At 37.8% G+C, this 18,772-nt stretch overlaps 1 protein-coding gene across 2 annotated transcripts in view; it reads right to left on the reverse strand.

Moving 5' to 3' along the window:
- Positions 1–18,772, reverse strand: part of tnksa (tankyrase, TRF1-interacting ankyrin-related ADP-ribose polymerase a) — a 149,295-nt gene that overhangs the window by 118,908 nt on the left and 11,615 nt on the right. The window lies entirely within an intron of this gene.

Below are 18,772 nucleotides of genomic sequence, written 5' to 3' on the forward strand. Positions count from 1 at the left end.
CCGGTTGGGAGCGCGAGTGTATGCTATTGGGAACTCCGGTTTTATTAGCAGATACTCAAGGTAAGCATATTGCGTTTTCAAACTTATCCCAATATACGGTAGCGTAATTTTTGCACAATAAGCCTCACCTGACTATAAGCCGCCACCCACCAAATGTGACACGAAAACGACATTTGTTCATAGATAAACCGCACCTGACTATAAGCCACAGCTGTCCTCACTGAATTATGGGATATTTACACCAACATATTAACTGTTAAAACTTTATTTGACAGCGGCATTATACAACTGTCACAAGACCAGATGAACCACCATGAAGCTTCAAACCAATTGGCTGCAAAGAATTCATTGCATCAAGAAGCTTCATTTGGCTATGACTGCTTCCTTGGGGAAGACAGTCAACCTCTGCTACCACCTGCTGTCAACAGTAAATAACAATCAAAATTCATGTTCTGTGCTAATTATTTCTTCAGTTACTGTTCCAGTTGTTTCATTACTTGCTAGTTATGGTATTTGGTAGCACCTTATTTGTCAACAGAGTTATAAGACTGTCATAACTATGACATGATGACACTATCATGGGCATTACTCAATGCTTATGACAGATGTCATTAAGTATCATCCAGCATATTATGTCTCTAACTCCATTTATGTCCAGCTCGAATCTTTTATATACATTCAAAAATGAGATAATTTGTCATAAATTACATCTTTTATAAGCATTCATTAAATAATTAACACAGAACATAATTTTTTATTGCTATTTACACCTGTAGCTCTGCAATGTATGCTAGGAGGTTATGCTAGGATGCTATGCTACGCTAGGATGTGTTACCTAGTTACCCAAATGAATTGACGAATAAGCCGCACTGGACTATAAGCCGCAGGATTCAAGATGAAAGAAAAAAGTAGCGGCTTATAGTCCGAAATTTACGGTAATTATGTCGATTGTTAGCATCCAGAGCTGTCGTGTGCTTTACATACAGTACAGTCCAAAGAGCACACCTTGTGTAATCCATGTCTTGTACATTGTAACGCGTGGTAGCTAGGATACGTGTATAAAAGTACCAAAAAGGGGAGAAGCTTCCACTTTTGCACTTTTACTCACAAAAAATAATATTTCCACCTTGACCACTCTTCTCTCGGGAGCTCAGCAGTACGCCAACACGCGTTCCCTGACAAACTCCAACATTGTTGTAAGGTCCACGTCAGAGTCACTGTCGTCACTGTAGCTTGCCACAGTCCTTTAATTATTTAGTATGATTTGGGGAAAACTCCCACGAAGAATAGTCAACAAAAAAAAAAAGCAATAGTAATCCAAGTCCGCGTTTTTTACTCACTCGAAGATACAGGAATTAGACCAATCCCATGGCAATGTTGCAGCCGCGATCAGGCCGTCGATTCCACAAAACAGACTGATCCGAAAAGCCGCTGTGGGATCGACGAATCAAAAAAATGGACAGATCCGAAACAATTTATTGCAGACGCGGTGGGACCGTCGGAACCAGAAAATAGACGGATCCCTTACTTGACTGAGGATACAGGAAAAATGTTCGGGCGCCAGTTGTAACGTGTGGTGGGTAGGATACGTGCATACAGGGACCAAAAAGGGAGAGAAGCTTCCACTTATGCACATTTATTCACTAAAAATAATAATTCCACCTTGACCACTCACTTCACTCCCCTTGTTTCCATTTGACTGGAAACTGCATCCAAAAGCAGCACATCGTGGCATTTTACTTCGCGAGTTTAGGCAGCAATAAGCAATTGTTGAACACGCTACACATTTGGAAGGATCCAAATTACGTCATCACTGTGAGCCCGCAAACCATGGCGCCAACTAACGGTCAAAATATGTACTAAATATTATAAAATATTGCCATTGATTAAACATTTTATGTGTTTCTAACAACATATTTTAGTACAAGAGAACAACTGTGGTTTATCAGAGCCTACATGTATTTAAGTTAGAGGATCACTTTAAGAGGTGTTTTACATGTAATGCTGTTATAGAACTAATGTGTCTAATAAAACATGCCTCACGGTGCCATTTGTGGAGGGCTTGCCATGTTTGTCCAACGTACTGCTTCTCAGCCGGGTCTGCCTAGCAACATGTGTCCTCAGACTGATGATGCAACCGGGGAAAAAAGTAAGTCAGATTGTAAAATGCATCAAACTTTTCTTTTCACAGAAAAAAAGAGGGGAAACTGGTCAACATAACAAAAGCCGTGGAATTTGGAGTTGAATATACATTTTCAGAAAAGCCTCAATGATGAGATAATAATCTTGAGAGACTCACTGAGTATCTAAGGCAGGGGACCTCGTTTTACATGATATATGTAAGACGTCACAAAGTATATTTTGCTCATTCTTTGGCTTTTTTTTTCCTAATGGCACCATACATAACAGAGGCGACAAAACAGAAGTTGCGGTGATAACCAAAGACATAGAAAGGACATAGGAAAGGGTCTTGCTTCCCAGTATAAGAAAAAAAAATAATTAAATATTACTTAAAAACACCAAAACCAAGAAAATACAAATGTAAATAGAGGTGTTACGGTTACTACACAACACTTCATTGCAATAATACCAGTTAAGTATAATTTTATTCTTGTTACTTTGATTATAATGTAGTTAATTTATATTTGCACGTTTGGCATGATAGTTTAAAAAGTTACCGTATTTTTCGGAGTATAAGGCGCATTTTAAATCTTTCTCCAAAATTGACAGTGCACCCTATTTATGACTTCTGTTGTTTTTAATGACCTCAAAGCTATTTTGTTGGGTGTAATATACAGCACCAGTGAAGTGCAGAAGACACAAGTTCATCAATCATTAAACCCATGAATAAAACATTCATTCATCTTCTGAACTGCTCATCCTCGCAAAGGTCGTGGGGGGTGCTGAAGCCTATCCCAGCTCACTCCCAGTAGGAGGCAGGATACACCCTGAAGTGGTTGTCAGTCAATCGCAGGACACATATCAACAAACCACCATTCACGCACATACTCATACATACAGAAAATTTGGAGTGTTTAAATCAGCCAACCATGCGTGTTTTTGGGATTAAGCCGGAGTACCCGGAGAAAACCCACGCAGGCACAGGAAGAACATACATACTCCACACAGGAAGGCCAGAGCTGAGATTGAGACCCTAGCCCTGGAATTATGAGGCAAACATGCTGACCACTCTTCTACCGTGCCACCCATAAATAAAACAAATGAAAAAATAATAATAATAAAAATAAGCTAAAAAAAATAAAACAGTAATCAAAATATTAAAACCCCAAGAACAAATGCAGTACATTGATGCAGTAATGTGCTGCCGTTGCTCGTTTGTAGATGCTGTTTGTTTTGTTGAACAGTGGTGACCTATTTCACTTGTTGATGACATAAGAGTCTCATTCATGCCGATTTGCGTTCATACTTCAGAGGTGTTGGGTCGATATCTGGTTGTAATCCTAATAAGAATGAGCCCATGTCAGATTTAAGAAAAAAAATAATCGGAATTTAAAAAATCAAGATACGTTTCACAAATGAGCAAAGAAATTGGAACTGACCTGCAGCGTGAATGTAGCCTTATTCCTTAATTAGAATTTGACTTAACATATTTCATTGTTTTTGTCTTGAATAAAAGAAAAAGACAAATATAAAAGATGCCTCCATTGTTTTTGTTTTGAATAAAAGAAAAAGACAAATATAAAAGATGCCTCTTACAGTGAATCATTTTGGTTAAATATTGTCATAAATTATCACACCGTATGTTTAATATTCAGAGTTACCAGTAATTGGAACACTTGTTTTGCCTTGTGTTGTTTTAACAACTTTCCATCGAGGCAAATGTTGGAACAGTGAATTGGAAGAATATTCTGTCCATCCATCTATCAATATATCTCAAATGTATGCTTCAGTTAATAAAAGCTGACAGGTGGAGTGTTGAATAAATTCATTTCCTTTGAGAAAGAATTTAGAACAACTCCTAGGTGAGAGAGTATTATAGAATGAATTATATTCAACATTAAATTCGGGAAATAAATGCAAAAAAGCTGCGGTGTTAAACACAAAATAAGATATGTAAATGTAAAACAAAATAAAGAGAGTGTCAAAAAACAAACAAGTCATATTGAAGGCACATAAAACGCATTAAAAAGATGTGATCTTCAATACAAAATTACAATTGGAAAATGAATCTGGAAAATTTCTGTTGACACTGAACCTTGACTCACTGTTATGTTTATTAATACACAATATTTAATGCATGAAAAACATTATTAAAAAAAACATACAAGGGAGGCTGCAAATCACAGTAGCTCCAAGGAAATATATATTTATATTTATATAAATATTATATTTATATAACCATATTGATGTTCAGATCAGCTAGATTCAAACTACTGATTATTCACAACAAATAAACTAGGGATAAACAAGTACAGTGCAAGAAGTGGTGATGAAAGCTGTCAACATCCCTCTAATTGTTTGTCTGTGTTTTTGCAGCGCTGTTTACTCTGAGCCATTTTAGTGCGTCATTAAGTGTGGCAGGGTTTTAAATTGTATGTTCAGCACGTTTCTATAATTAACAGCTAAATGTTCTTTGGCAGTGCTGCCCCAATCAAGCCGTTGCAAAGTTCTATGGCCGCTTTCTTTGTGCACATTAATTGAAAGGGCGATTGGTGAATTCAATAGCAACAGAGGGGTCCACAGAAAGAAAACTATAATGACGAAAAGGTACAGAGGATGGTGTCAATAAAACTGGAGGACTCGAAGGACTGGAAGACTAGACCGAGGCTTAAATTCTATGACTAATCTTTAGATGTGAACTGGTATGAAATAGTGTTTTCCAAATCTTTAGGTATGAGCCAGGTGTAAGTGCAGCCTCTCCTGACTTTGCAACTAGTTGTCATGGTTACAAAATCCAAACTGAATATTGTGCAACTGCACATCAACATGGTCCTCCAGCCATGTACTCTCAACATCGACTGACTCACCTTTGCCAGAGCACTTGTCTGCTTTGGCAACGTTACTAAGACAGGCGTGGCTATCCTCAAAGTGACATTCAGACACATAAGCAAGTACACATTAGCACTGCCTTCCAAAGAGCTGCATTATTGATAGATGCTAAGACGAAGAGAAGTCGTCCACTCGTATACAGTAAATACTGTATATTATTTCAAAACCAGGGTCCCCCCAGGATTGATACATCTAAATTCAAGACTTTTAAGACCTTTTTTAATGCCATTTCAACTGAAAATTAATACTTTTCTCGCACCCATTATTTAGATAATATTTAATCATATTAAAAAAATAAAGCACTGAACATCAAATTTAACCTCAGTTACAAAGTGTGTTTGACAAAAGAATGCACATTTATTGAAGATACAATTAAAACAAAAAGTTTTGTGCCACAGACCGGCCCTCTTTATGTCATGACCTACCTTATTAAAATATTGTAATAATAATCGTGCTGTCAAGCGATTAATTTTTTAAAAATCGCGACTAATCGCATGCTGTCAATAGTAAACTTGCGATTTTTTAAAATGCATAAATTATATATTTCAATTTCTAAATACACCTATTAGCACAGGAGTTCATCAAATTTAAGCCTCATTAGAAACAAGAAAAGAGTTTTCCTTTACACTTGTAAAGATGAATCAAATATGAATTTTCCCCAAATAACTTATAAAAAGGGAGGCACAGAGGAAGAGCATGTCTACTGACAGTTCTGAGATCAAGGGCTTAAGCGCAGGTTCTGTGTGAAGTTACCATTTTATTTTTGGGGTACTAGCTATAATTTTATCTTATATTAGACTGACTTTTTAAAGAACGAGGAACATTTTGCAGGTGTTTTGAATTACACATGTGGCAAGTGTGTACAAAACAAGCTTTTCATCATATTCATTTTTTTTTTTTTTTGGTTTGTGGTACATGCAAATTGACATACTCAATTTTGTTGGTTTAATCTACCAAAATAAAACAACTTTTACTTGATATTCAAAATTGTGGGGGCGTACTGTATATAGTTTAAATGAATAAAAAATTAATGTAATATATCATTACTTATGAGTGTTTTCATATTATTCATGACATAAAACTACCGCAATTAAATGTGAAAGATTGAATGATTGATTGAAAGAATAATTGAACTCACCAAAACGGCTGTCTCCCAATGCACTTGTAGAGTTCAAACACCTGTGTATTTCAGGGTAGTTCACGCTCATCAGTCCACCTCAGAGTGCAATGTTTTGGGTTAAAATGCCCAACTTGTGTTTTGCCTGAGAACGTGGATTTCACCCCAATCCTCCGTCTTTGTGCCCAAAAACAGTGCCTGGAGCCTCCATGGTGGAAGTTTTAGTGGTGCTCTCATGAAAAATATTTCATTCTGCATGTTCATTTATGGTTTATCGCTGTACTTTTATCCAAACATGCTAAAAAACAACGATAATGGGTCGCACCAACAGCCAGACGGGTTCACGCTCGTCATGCTGCCTCAACGTGCCCCATTTCGGCCATTAAAACCCAAAATTAAGTTTTTCCAGAATCAAGTCAACAGGATGATATCATGATACTCTTTCCCAGAGGCAGAGCTGGTGGCATTGGAGAATGAGAGGGAGCCTGTTGCGGGGTATCGAATTTCAAACTACGGAATGGAAGAAGGGCCACAATTTATCGCGCAAAGCGGGGTTGCGTGATGCCGTTAGTAAATAGTTTGAAAGCTTCGTTAAAAATGTGTAATACGACCGGCCCAAACGTCAGGCCGGCCCACCGGGAACTGTCCCAGTTCTCCCGATTAGCCACTCCGGGCCTTGTACTGTGCGATTGCCTGCTGTTGATGCTAAAGGCGCGCATGCACAAGCTGCAGTGCATCGTAAAAATTCTACGCGTCATCTTCGTTATGGATTTAAAAAAAAAAAAAAAAACTTCGTCACGGATATAATTTAGGTTGCACTGAGATGTTCTTGAAAATTAAAACCACGGTGAAAAAATCCCAGATTTACGACAGCTAATTTAATACTTTTAATACCTTGAATAATGGAAAACTAAATTCAATGCCTTTTTAATACTTTTAATAACCCGCGGGTACCCTGAAAACAAAAAGTAGGTACTATCTGTAAATGAGTAAACCAATCCACAGTCCATTCAGGGTGTAACAACATATCGAAAAGGTGATATATCGGTTATCGATATGCTCCTGCCAAGAATCAATATATCGTTTTTAAAAAAGTGTCACTGTTAAAAAAACATCAACAGAAAGGTTGCTTCCAAAATCTTCCGTTAGAATAGTGTCTATGTTAGCTCAATGGCTGCCAATGGTGGCGCTAGAGATCCAGTTAATTTTGACTGTATTGGACGTTTAGCGCTGTCAATGCAACAGAAACCAAAGCATGTCTTGTGGGCATTTACAGGTCATTTCCTGTTCATTTTAAGGCTGTCACTAACTAATCGTGATGGGCTAACGTACTGCAACGAATTGCTATTGCGCATGCGCGAACCGTCGCCATTTTCACTTGAGCGATGACGGCAGATATACAGTAGACATTTACATGTTAGATTAAACAATATAAAATGTATTTTTTTTTCTATTTTGGGGGGGCGGCGTTTTTTTTTTTTTTTTTTGCTGTAGATTGAAGTAAACCCAATGCCTTCAAATGTTGAAACTGTTTTAATGTATATAAAGTGGGGCAAATAAGTATTTAGTCAACCACTAATTGTGCAAGTTCTCCCACTTGAAAATATTAGAGAGGCCTGTAATTGTCAACATGGGTAAACCTCAACCATGATAGACAGAATGTGGGGGAAAAAAAACAGAAAAAAACAGTTGTCCGTGTTGCCCAACGACAGCCCCTAAACATCACTGCTCTAGAGGAGATCTGCATGGAAGAATGGGCCAAAATACCAGCAACAGTGTGTGAAAAGCTTGTGAAGAGTTACAGAAAACGTTTGGCCTCCGTTTTTGCCAACAAAGGGTACATAACAAAGTATTTAGATGAACTTTTGGTATTGACCAAATACTTATTTTCCACCATAATTTGCAAATAAAGTATTTAAAAATCAAACAATGTGATTTTCTGCGGGTTTTTTCCACATTCTGTCGCTCATAGTTGAGGTTTAACCATGTTGACAATTACAGGCCTCTCTAATATTTTTAAGTGGAAGAACTTGCACAATTAGTGGTTGACTAAATACTTATTTGCCCCACTGTATGTAGAACAAACTATACTCACATATGCAAATACAGTGGTACCTCTACATACAAAGTTAATCCGTTCCAGGACCTTGTTTGTAAGTCAAAATGGTCGTATGTCGAGCGGGATTTTCCCATAGGAATACATTACACAGTAATTCCATTAATTTGTTCCACAGCTCAAAAACCTGCACTAAATCCTTAATAAATACTGCTGGTACTATTACAAATGGCAATTACACATAGCAAAACAAATTAATTATAAATCAAAATCGGAATAATATAATAATAATAGTTCCTGGATTAATGTAACGAATCAGGTTCTAATGTGGCGGACGTTTTTTGCTGTTCCTAAACGCACCGCTGGGCTGATGTGCCAGAGACAGAGCGGCGAGCTTGAGAGTTTCACTTTCAATGTTTTCTTGTGAACACCGTCAACTGCGGCAGACAATAGGCGTTTTGTGTTGAATAAGTTGTGAAATAAATGATTAAAAACGTGGCGAAGCTGGCGATTTCTTTGGAGATGTTACTAAAATAAGAATTGTCAGCTTAACTTATAAAGACTGGCGAACGATGGTCGGAGGACGACCGTGGAGATGTATTGTTGAGCCATTTCACGGATACCCACCCCACGCTCATATTTTTCTATAATTTGCATCTTGATTTAGAAGGTAAGCGTCAACTTTTTCCTTGTTTCACCACCTGTACCAACCTTTTCTGAAACCTGTGTTGATTTATCACACATGAAAATCCACCGTGCATTTGTCTGCGGTGCTGACATGTCGTCGTATTTCGAGCATGTCGTCGGATGAAGAAACATATGGCGAGTCAAATTTTTTGTCGGATGTCGAAAAGATCGTGTGTCAAAGCGATCGTATGTTGAGGTACCAATGAAGCCTTGGTACATTTTTAAAATAACACTTTTTCTTACATATTTCTTATCTGAAAAACCTTCTATGTTATAACAAATTTTGTAACATTTAAATAAAGTTTTTGGTTTTAATTTTAACAATATGAATGGTCTCTGAAGGGTTCAATATGTAAGGAAAGCACTTTCTTAAATTATCAAAAGACATTAAGTTGATGTATAGATCCTAAGGGTGAAGGATTGGATGTCTGCACATTTTGTACATTAGATGGCGGTATGCACCTGAAAACTGCTTGCAATCCGCTATTAATGACAAGAACAAGAAATTTAACAGACGCACATGCACAGTACGGCACATTTGCGACCGGCTGTCCACGTGACTGCCTTACCTCACTTCCTCCGTTGGCTTCATGCTTATAAACGCGGGGGACATCGCGGCACGTAAAAAAAAAATCCTTTTTTGATTAATGGTGGATTGCAAGCAACTTTCAGGTGTATACCGCCATCTAGTGTACAAGAATTTGCAGCAACATCTGTCCGGCAACCTGTTACAATTGGGTGTCACAAGGGCATTTACTGGTTACTTCCTGTTGATTTTGAGTCACTTCCTATTCTTCTCGAGTCACTTCCTGTTCAGTCACCAAAATCAAAAGGAAGTGACCCGTAAATGCCCTAAAAGGAAAATGAAGTGAACAAAAATCAACAGTAAATGACATGAAATGTCCCAAAATTAACTTAATGGCATGCATTGGTTGCCACTGATAGCCATAAACGTCTATGTTGTAATAGTCAGGTGGACTACTAATAAACTCCTAATAAACTTTTTCCTATTCACAGCATAAGGATGAAAAGAGCTGTTTTTTCTTATTAGTTGTTTCGAAGAATATCATAGCATAATTTCTTGACCAATGTATCGATAATTGTCCTATCGCCATATCGTGAGATCATCGTTATTGTGAGCCTTGTATTGCAAATCGTATCGTATCGTGAGGTACCCAGGGGTTTCCACCCCTACTGTCCATTGTGTTGGAAATTTTAACTGAACCCATGAAATCTACCTCAATTGTTCATGTTTTTTTTTGCCTTGTGGCCATCAGCAGAAAAGCTGCCAAAGCAATAATTTGCACAACAATTGGTTGTCATATGATTCATAAATGAGCTGACAAATCTTAAAGAGCTGAGCTCAGTGTTTTGCCAAAGCTCTGAAGTCAATACTGTAACTGCTTTGGCCTCAGTCACTTCCTACTGTTTTGACTGCTGAAACACTCCCAAAGCGTGCACCCTTTGACATGTGTACACTACACTCCAACTATCGAGTTTTGCTACAAGAAAACAGAAGCGTATGTGTATGTTTTGTATTGGTGCGAATGTTTCTCTCTCTGCCCGGGTGCTAACACACACTCCGTCACCCACTCGATCTCTCCACAAACATATAATTTTGGTTTTGCAATGATCCCACTCAAACACACTGATACCAACACGGTAAGTATATCCACAGTGACGCATCAATAATGAAACCCACCCATCCAATTTCTTCAGCTCTTGACAGAAGACATCTGTAAACATATACCGTATTTTTAGCACTATAAGGCGCACCTCCCTATAAGCCGCAACCCACCAAATTTGACAGAAAAACGACATTTGTTCATAGATTAGCCGCACTGGACTATTAATCGCAGCTGTAATCGCTGTATTATGAGATATTTACACAAAAAGACATTAACCGGTAACACTTTCATAAACAGCAGCATCATACGATGGTCATAAAACCAAATGAAGCACCATGAAGCTTTGAACCAATTGGCTGCAAAGCCTCATTGCGTCAAAAAGCTTTATTTGGCCATCACTGCTCCCTTGGGGGAGACAGTCAACCTCTGCTGCCACCTGCTTTCAACATTGTTGTCGTCCAGCATGCCTCCTAGCATGCATTGCAGCGCTACAGATGTAAACAATCAAAATTCATGTTCTGTGCTAATTTCTTCAGTTACTGTTCCAGTTGTTTCATTAATTGCTAGTTATGGTATTTGGGAAAACTTGATTTGACAGTGGAACCACAAGACTGTAATTTGACAATCATATTTATGACATGACACTGTCATTAGCATTGATGAATGCTTATAACTGATGTTATTTAGTGTTATCCGGCAAATGATCTTAATTTTGAATGGACGTAAAAGATCCGAGCTGGACATAATAGTGTCATGTCATAATTATGACGGTTCTATGACACCACTGTCAAATAAAGCGTTACCTGTTAACACAAACAAATCAACAAATAACCCGCACTGGACTACAAGCCGCAGGAATCAAAATGAAGGAAAAAAGTAGCGGCTTATAGTCCGAATATTACGGTATTGAAATTGGGCACTTCCACATCAATGCATTCAGTTTTTATTCAAAATTTGTAGCGTTCCAACAAAAATGGCTAGGAAATTGTGATCAATGGGAACAATACCTCTCGCAGAACATCAACTAGCATCGACCCCATCTCATTTATTTGTGAATCCAAAGACGATAAGACCTATAGAAAATAATTTTAGACAGTTTGATAACTAAATCTAAATATTTTGTTCGCAGCAATGTCACATTCCGCCCTCAACCTTTGTGGCATCTGTAAATGAAAAAAAGATCTCTCAATCATACTTTAAGTTTTCCAAAATGTTTTTCTGACAAATGTGACCTTGCTCTTGATGAGCTGCCAGGCTAAGGAGATTAATTCCACACTCAAGTTGTCTGAACCCCACAGAAGGAGCAGACAGTCCATCAGAGGAATCAAAGTTGATTTGTCTGTCAGTGTGCTGCCAAATTCTAACCGGGCACCATGACATCCTGACACATCTGTAAGTGTCGCATTAAATCTGTTGCTTAGCCCTAGAGTTTGACATTTCCATATTCTTTATTTGGGTGCATTGTCTCAGAGTGTGTCGGCCTCCTCTCCACAGTCCAAAAACATGAACAGTAGGTTAATGGAAGACTAAATATTCCATTGGTTTGAATGTGAGTTTGGATGTTTGTGCCTTGGTTGCTTGTTTGTAACTGGCGTCCAGTTTAGAATGCGCCATGCCTCTCACCTAGATTAAGATGGGATGGGGTCCGGTTTACCATATGCCTATTGAGGACATGCACTGTATAAAATTCTTCCAAGACTTAGAACCATGGTAACACACAATACAAGGCCTAATGTTACGTACTGTAGTGTGGTTTTGTCCTTTTTTTCCATCCGTAACAGACAGCCTTTGAGCATAATGTCATAAAATGCATCAGCTTATCACCCAACACTTTACTTTGGCAAGCATTACAGGATTTAGTGTATTATTAATTTGTTTTTTTCCAATACTTACTCTACATGGACCAGCCTTAACAAAGGATGTTAAGGAGAACAAAGGCACTCTTGTTCAAAATTGTAAGACTCAATCGTCATCGTAAGAGCGTTTTCCTTTTATATCTGTGAACAAGTACAAAAAAAATGAGTCACAGTGACCTGTTTTTCAAAGTTGACGTTGTGGTATATTCAAAAAGAGAATAATCGAGAATATCTTGATATATTAACCACATTTCACCTCAGAATAATTGCAACTTGAAATTGGATTATCCGTGCATCTTGGCTTTTCAAAATAAAACTGACAAGGAAAGTTCTTACAACCCTTCACTTTTCCTTTTCACTGACAAGGAAAGTTCTTACAACCCTTCACTTTTTCTTAGCAACCAGCATGTTAGTGAGGCTGGACAGACACCAAATTTGACAGACACTCAGGTCAGAATTGGGAACAACTTATTGTCCATTTTAGACTGAATGACTTTCATGGATTTCATTTAACTAATAATATTCATTCTGAAACATTGCAGTTAAACTACATCAATAACCAAGGGGTCATTAATTGGTAAGGGTGTAACGGTACATGTATTTGTATTGAACTGTTTCGGTTCGGGGTCCTCGGTTCGGAACGGAGGCGTACCGAACGAGTTTTAAACGTAATGTAACCCTTACTTTTCGAGGCTGTGAGTCGATCAGGTTATAGTTTCTTTGTGTAGATTATATTTACTCCGTCTTCTCTACTATAATGAGGACCAACACGGTAGGACAGTATAAGAAACGTCAACGGTGCGACAACGTGGCCACCGCGAGAACGCCAATGCACACCAGTCGCAGTGCGGCCGCGTGTCAGAAGCGGCTCAACGCGACGGACAACAAAAGAATGGCAGAGTTTATTATTTGATGCGAGACGCGGGCCTCCTTCGTCAATACATACTACTAGCTAGCATCGGGCAGACCGGAAGTCACTCGTGTAAAAACACGTTGGATCCGGTCGATTTTCAAACTAATATGCAATCGTAACTCACTTTTTGAGTCCATCAGATCTCTTGAGTGGCACAGTTGACTTGTCTTTGTTGATTTACTGCTGTCTTCTCTGCTATAATAATAATCAACACGGCCCCGTGTTCAATACAAAACCCTCCGACCACAACAAAACAAGTAGGAACTAATGTTCACATAGGACCTAAGTTATACAACATAAAATATAATATATCACTGAATACTACATCACATTTGTAAAATATGAACACATAATAAAATAAATAATAGCCCATTTAAATAAAATAAATTGAAATGAGCTAAAACACCTGTAATTAAATAATAAGATCCTGTTTACACAATTAAATTTATTAATTTTTGTGTGGTGCTTTGAGAAAATCCACCAATAAAGCTTTTGAAAACCGTTCATAAGGGAAAAAAATGATTCATTGAGGCATTTCATTTTGTAAAATACATGTTAAAATCTTTGTCATTGGGATTGCTTTTCTCTTTAGCACAGGACTTGTTTTTTCTTCTTTCTTTCAGAAAGAAAGCTGACCCAATACGTGGGGTCTGAAAGGCAAATTGTTGTTGGATTATCTTTAAATAACCACTACTCTCTGAGCACAATTCTAGTTTTGTATAGGCTAATATTCCTAATGTTGAAAGCACAAAAGTGTGTAATAAACAACTAGCACATTTAAATTTTGCATTTTGTTTTCTTATTGTACCGAAAATTAACCGAACCGTGACCTCAAAACCGAGGTACGTACCGAACCGAGATTTTTGTGTACAGTTACACCCCTATTAATTAGTGTCCAAACCTAAAATGTTATGATCATTCCCATTGATTTGATCATCACTAGCGTCATTTTCAAGTTTACCAGAGCTATCTCACCCCTTAACACCTACCGGTATTAACTACACTGCAAGCCAAAAGTATTGGCACCCCTGCAATTCTGTCAGATAATGTTCAATTTCTCCCGGAAAATGATTGCCATTACAAATGCTTTGGTAATAATATCTTCATTTATTTTGCTTGCAATTAAAAAACACAAAATAGAATGGAAAAAAAAAAAAAAATCATTATCATTTCACACAAAACTCCAAAAATGGGCCGGACAAAAGTATTGGCATCCTTTGAAAAATCATGTGATGCCTCTCTAATTTGTGTAATTAATAGCACCTGTTACTTACCCATGGCACATAACAGGTGGTGGCAATAACTAAAACACACATGCAGCCAGTTAAAATGGGTTAAAGTTGACTCAACCTCTGTCATATGTCCTTGTGTGTACCACATTGAGCATGGAGAAATGAAAGACGACGCAATGTCATCATTAAGTGTAAAGCCCATGGCACTGTGGCTAACCTCCCTAGATGTGGACGGAAAGGAAAAATTCACTAGAGATTTCAACGAAAGATTGTGCAGATGGTGGATAAAGAACCTCCACTAACATCCAAACAAGTTTAAGCTGTCCTGTAGTCCGACGGTACAACTGTGTCAATCTGTACTATCCGTCGGCGTCTGAATGAAAAAGGACTCAATGGTAGGATTCACCCAGGAAGACCCCACTTCTGACCCAGAGACATAAAAAAGCCAGGCTGAAGTTTGCCAAAACTTAGCTGAGAAAGCCAAAAACGTTTTGGAAGAATGTTCTTTGGTCAGATGAGACATCAGACGAGACAAAAGTATAGCTTTTTGGGAAAAGGTATCAACATAAAGTTTACAGACAAAAAAAAACGAGGCCTTCAAAGCAAAGATCACGGTCCCCACAGTAAAACGTGGCGGAGGTTCCCTGATGTTTTGGGGTTGCTTTGCTGCATCTGGCACTGGACTGCTTGACCGTGTGCATGGCATTATGAAGTCTGAAGAGTACCGACAAATTTTGCAGCATACTGCAGGGCCCAGTGTGAGAAAGCTGATTCTCCCTCAGAGGTCATGGGTCTTCCAGCAGGACAATGACGCAAAACACACGTCAAAAAGCACGAGAAAATAGTTTGAGCGAAAGCACTGGAGACTTCTAAAGTGGCCAGCAATGAGTCCAGACCTGAATCCCATAGAACACCTGTGGAGAGATCTGAAAATGTCAGTTTGGAGAAAGCACCCTTCAAATCTCAGAGACTTAGAGCAGTTGGCCAAAGAAGAATGGTCTGAAATTCCAGCAGAGCATTGTAAGAAACTCAGTGATGAATACCGGAACCGGCTGTTCGCGGTTATTTTGTCTAAAGGTTGTGCTACTAAGCATTAGGCAGCGGATGCCAATACTCTTGTCCCATTTTTGGAGTTTTGTGTAAATTAATAATTATTTAATTTTTTTTCTCACTTGTGTTTTTTTCCATTGCAAGCAAAATAAATGAAGATATTGGCAAGCAAAATAAATGAAGATATTACTACCAAAGCATTTGTAATTGCCGTCATTTTCTGGGAGAAATTGAGCATTACCTGACAGAATTGCAGGGTTGCCATTAATTTTGGCCAGCATTGTATGTGGACATTAATATTTTTGTAAACTTTTTTTTACCTTGAGAATCCTTGGAAAAGTGAAAACAGTCACACGGCGTGTTTTCTGACCATCGACTAAGTATGTACAAACACGGGGCTCGATCAGAGCCGTCTAAACTAAAATGGACTTAACAGAGGCAGAAATTTTCAGGTAGCAACAAGCAATGATAGATTTACAGGAGTATTATACAAGATCCTTACACATTCCCTGCCTAATTTTTATTGCATAATGATTTAGAATTACGAAAATGGGTAGAAAAATAGCTTAAATCTTTACACTGCTACCAAAAAAATTGGATATTTAGAAAAATAGTAAGGGAATGAGAAATTATTTTTGTCATACATTAAGATAATTTAGCATGTCTTAGTTGAGTACCATTTACAAAATGAGATTTTTGAACATTTTGCAAGGCTAATTGCTTGATTAAACCTTTTGATCAACAAAATATCACTTGTAGGGATGTAACGAAGGCAAAATTCTTGGCTGGAACCGAAAACCGTGTTGTTGTTTTTTTGTTTTTGAATTTCATCATTTTCCGATTAATGCCATTTGCCTTGGCATTGGTTCTACAACCCCGGAAGCTCAAGAAATTTAGTTTGAAGGGTGGCGATTGTGAAACCCTATGGTAGTGTGTGTTCCCGGCAGCAGTGAGCATTTTGTGGCAAACTCTGAACGCGTCCTACCGCAGAAGAGCTGGTATCATCATAGCATTCTGTTTGGTGGTCGTGGACACACACGTCACGGCGGATGAAACCTTGATAAATGCGCTTTCTTGGAAGTTTGGGACACTCGAAAAATGGGTCTCACACCTCCAATTGCTAAGCTAAAGGAGATCTCTATTTACGTTTGTGTGGAACTGTACTTCAACAATAAGAAAACACTATTCTGTTCTCCCAGAAACTAGTAAAGCTTTTCACAATCCCTCCTACTCCTTGAAATACGACTTAGTGTTATTCTTGTCCAACTATAGTGGAATTGATCGAGAGTCAGGCGAATGGGACAAGTTCTAGAAGAGACTAAGCTAAGCAAAGTGGCTCCTAGTCTGATTAAACGGCAACTGGCAGAGGGGTTGTGGAAGTCGCAGGAAAAATGTGACAAAAAGAGGAAGTGTTGCTATAAACTAGGGCTGTCAAACAATTAACATTTTTAATCAAGTTAATCAAAGATTAAAAATGAATTAATCGTAATTAATCGCAATTCAAACCATCTATAAAATATGCCATGTTTTTCTGCAAATTATTGTTGGAATGGAAAGATAAGACAAGACGGATATACACATTCAACATACTGTACATAGGTACTGTATTTGTTTATTATAACAATAAATCAACAAGATGGCATTAACATTATTAACATTCTGTTGAAGCGATCCATGGATAGAAAGACTTGTAGTTCTTAAAAGATAAATGTTAGTACAAGTTATAGAAATGTTATATTAAAACCCCTCTTAATGTTTTTGTTTTAATATAATTTGTAAAATTTTCAAACAAAAAATAAACTAGTAGCTCGCCATTGTTGATGTCAATAATTACACACTGCTCATGGTGCTGAAGCCCATAAAATCAGTCGCACCCAAGCGCCAGCAGAGGGCGACAAAACACCAAAAAACACAAGTAACAAATGGACATGAAACTGTGCTGTCATTTTAATCTGTTTGAGCGGGGCATGTGTGTTAAATGCGTGAAATATTTTAATTAATTTAAAAAATTAATAACCGCCCGTTAACGCGAAAATTTTAACAGCCCTACTATAAACATATTGTACTAAAACAAAACAATTGCATATGTACTGTATGCATTTAAATACTACTTGATTTGTATACTGTTCGTTTGATTTTAAAAAACTCATGCTCGGGCTTAAATGCACTGTATTCGATGTGACGCGGGACATCAATGGAAAGCAACTTCAGAACAGGCATGTAGCAGCGATGAAGCAAATTTATTTCATTTTCCTTCATTTAATAATATATCTCTTTGATACCTCAAAATACTTCCAAATCGTGGGCATGTTGGGTCTGAGCCATTAGGGTTAGCAAGATAGCGTCTTTTGATTACATCATCACAAGCGGACTACGGTTCTTCACACCATTCGGTTGTAAACCTTCGGTCTTTTAACCGAAAACCGAAAATGCAATTTTAGCTAATTTCGGTCAAAGGTTTTTGGCGCCGAATTTTCAGTCACATCTCTATTTGCCTTATACTTCAGAATCCAACACTGCAACTTTAACTCATTTTGCTTTGCTAGGTAAATATTTATCTAAATTAACAAAAATACACAAAAATGTTAAAAAAAAAAAAAAAAAAAAACTATACAAATGGAGTACACCTTTACCTGATTAACAGTGGTCCACTTATTTTTACACTATAAATGTTACAAAAAATATTGACCGTACAGTTGCTATAGGTTTGTTTGATGATTGCACCAGAAGAACAATAGAAAGGATCAATTACTTTTCCTAAGGAGAAAACTATTGTTTGGAAAGTCATTTAGGTTTCACTGTGTACACAATTATTGCGACTACGTGCTTTATTACTGGTGCTATAGTACTAAGAATAAAAACAACGATTGGTGATGTCGACCAAGTGAAAAGCTGTTAATTGAAATGGATGAATGGTGACTGGATTTCTCCTTCTTAAGTGCCATGGCAATGAATTGTTCCAACCTAAACTCATTGACTCATACTTTAATCCCTATTGACTGAAGACAGCATTCATTAGTAGTCGGGGTTCCTCTGCATTCCACTCAGTCCTGCTGCTACTCAGACAGTCAGGGTCAGACAGTCTGCAAATGCTATTGCCCCAAATGACTGCTTGGCACTAGGAGCGAGGCAACATAAACTATCATTTGAGATGACAAAACATATCAAGCTGTTTTTGTTGGATCGTAAAAAACAATCTCTAAGCAGCAACATTTCCTCCCAG

Source organism: Corythoichthys intestinalis, chromosome 17 (assembly GCF_030265065.1).
Source record: "Corythoichthys intestinalis isolate RoL2023-P3 chromosome 17, ASM3026506v1, whole genome shotgun sequence".
In the NCBI taxonomy this organism is placed as follows: domain Eukaryota; kingdom Metazoa; phylum Chordata; class Actinopteri; order Syngnathiformes; family Syngnathidae; genus Corythoichthys; species Corythoichthys intestinalis.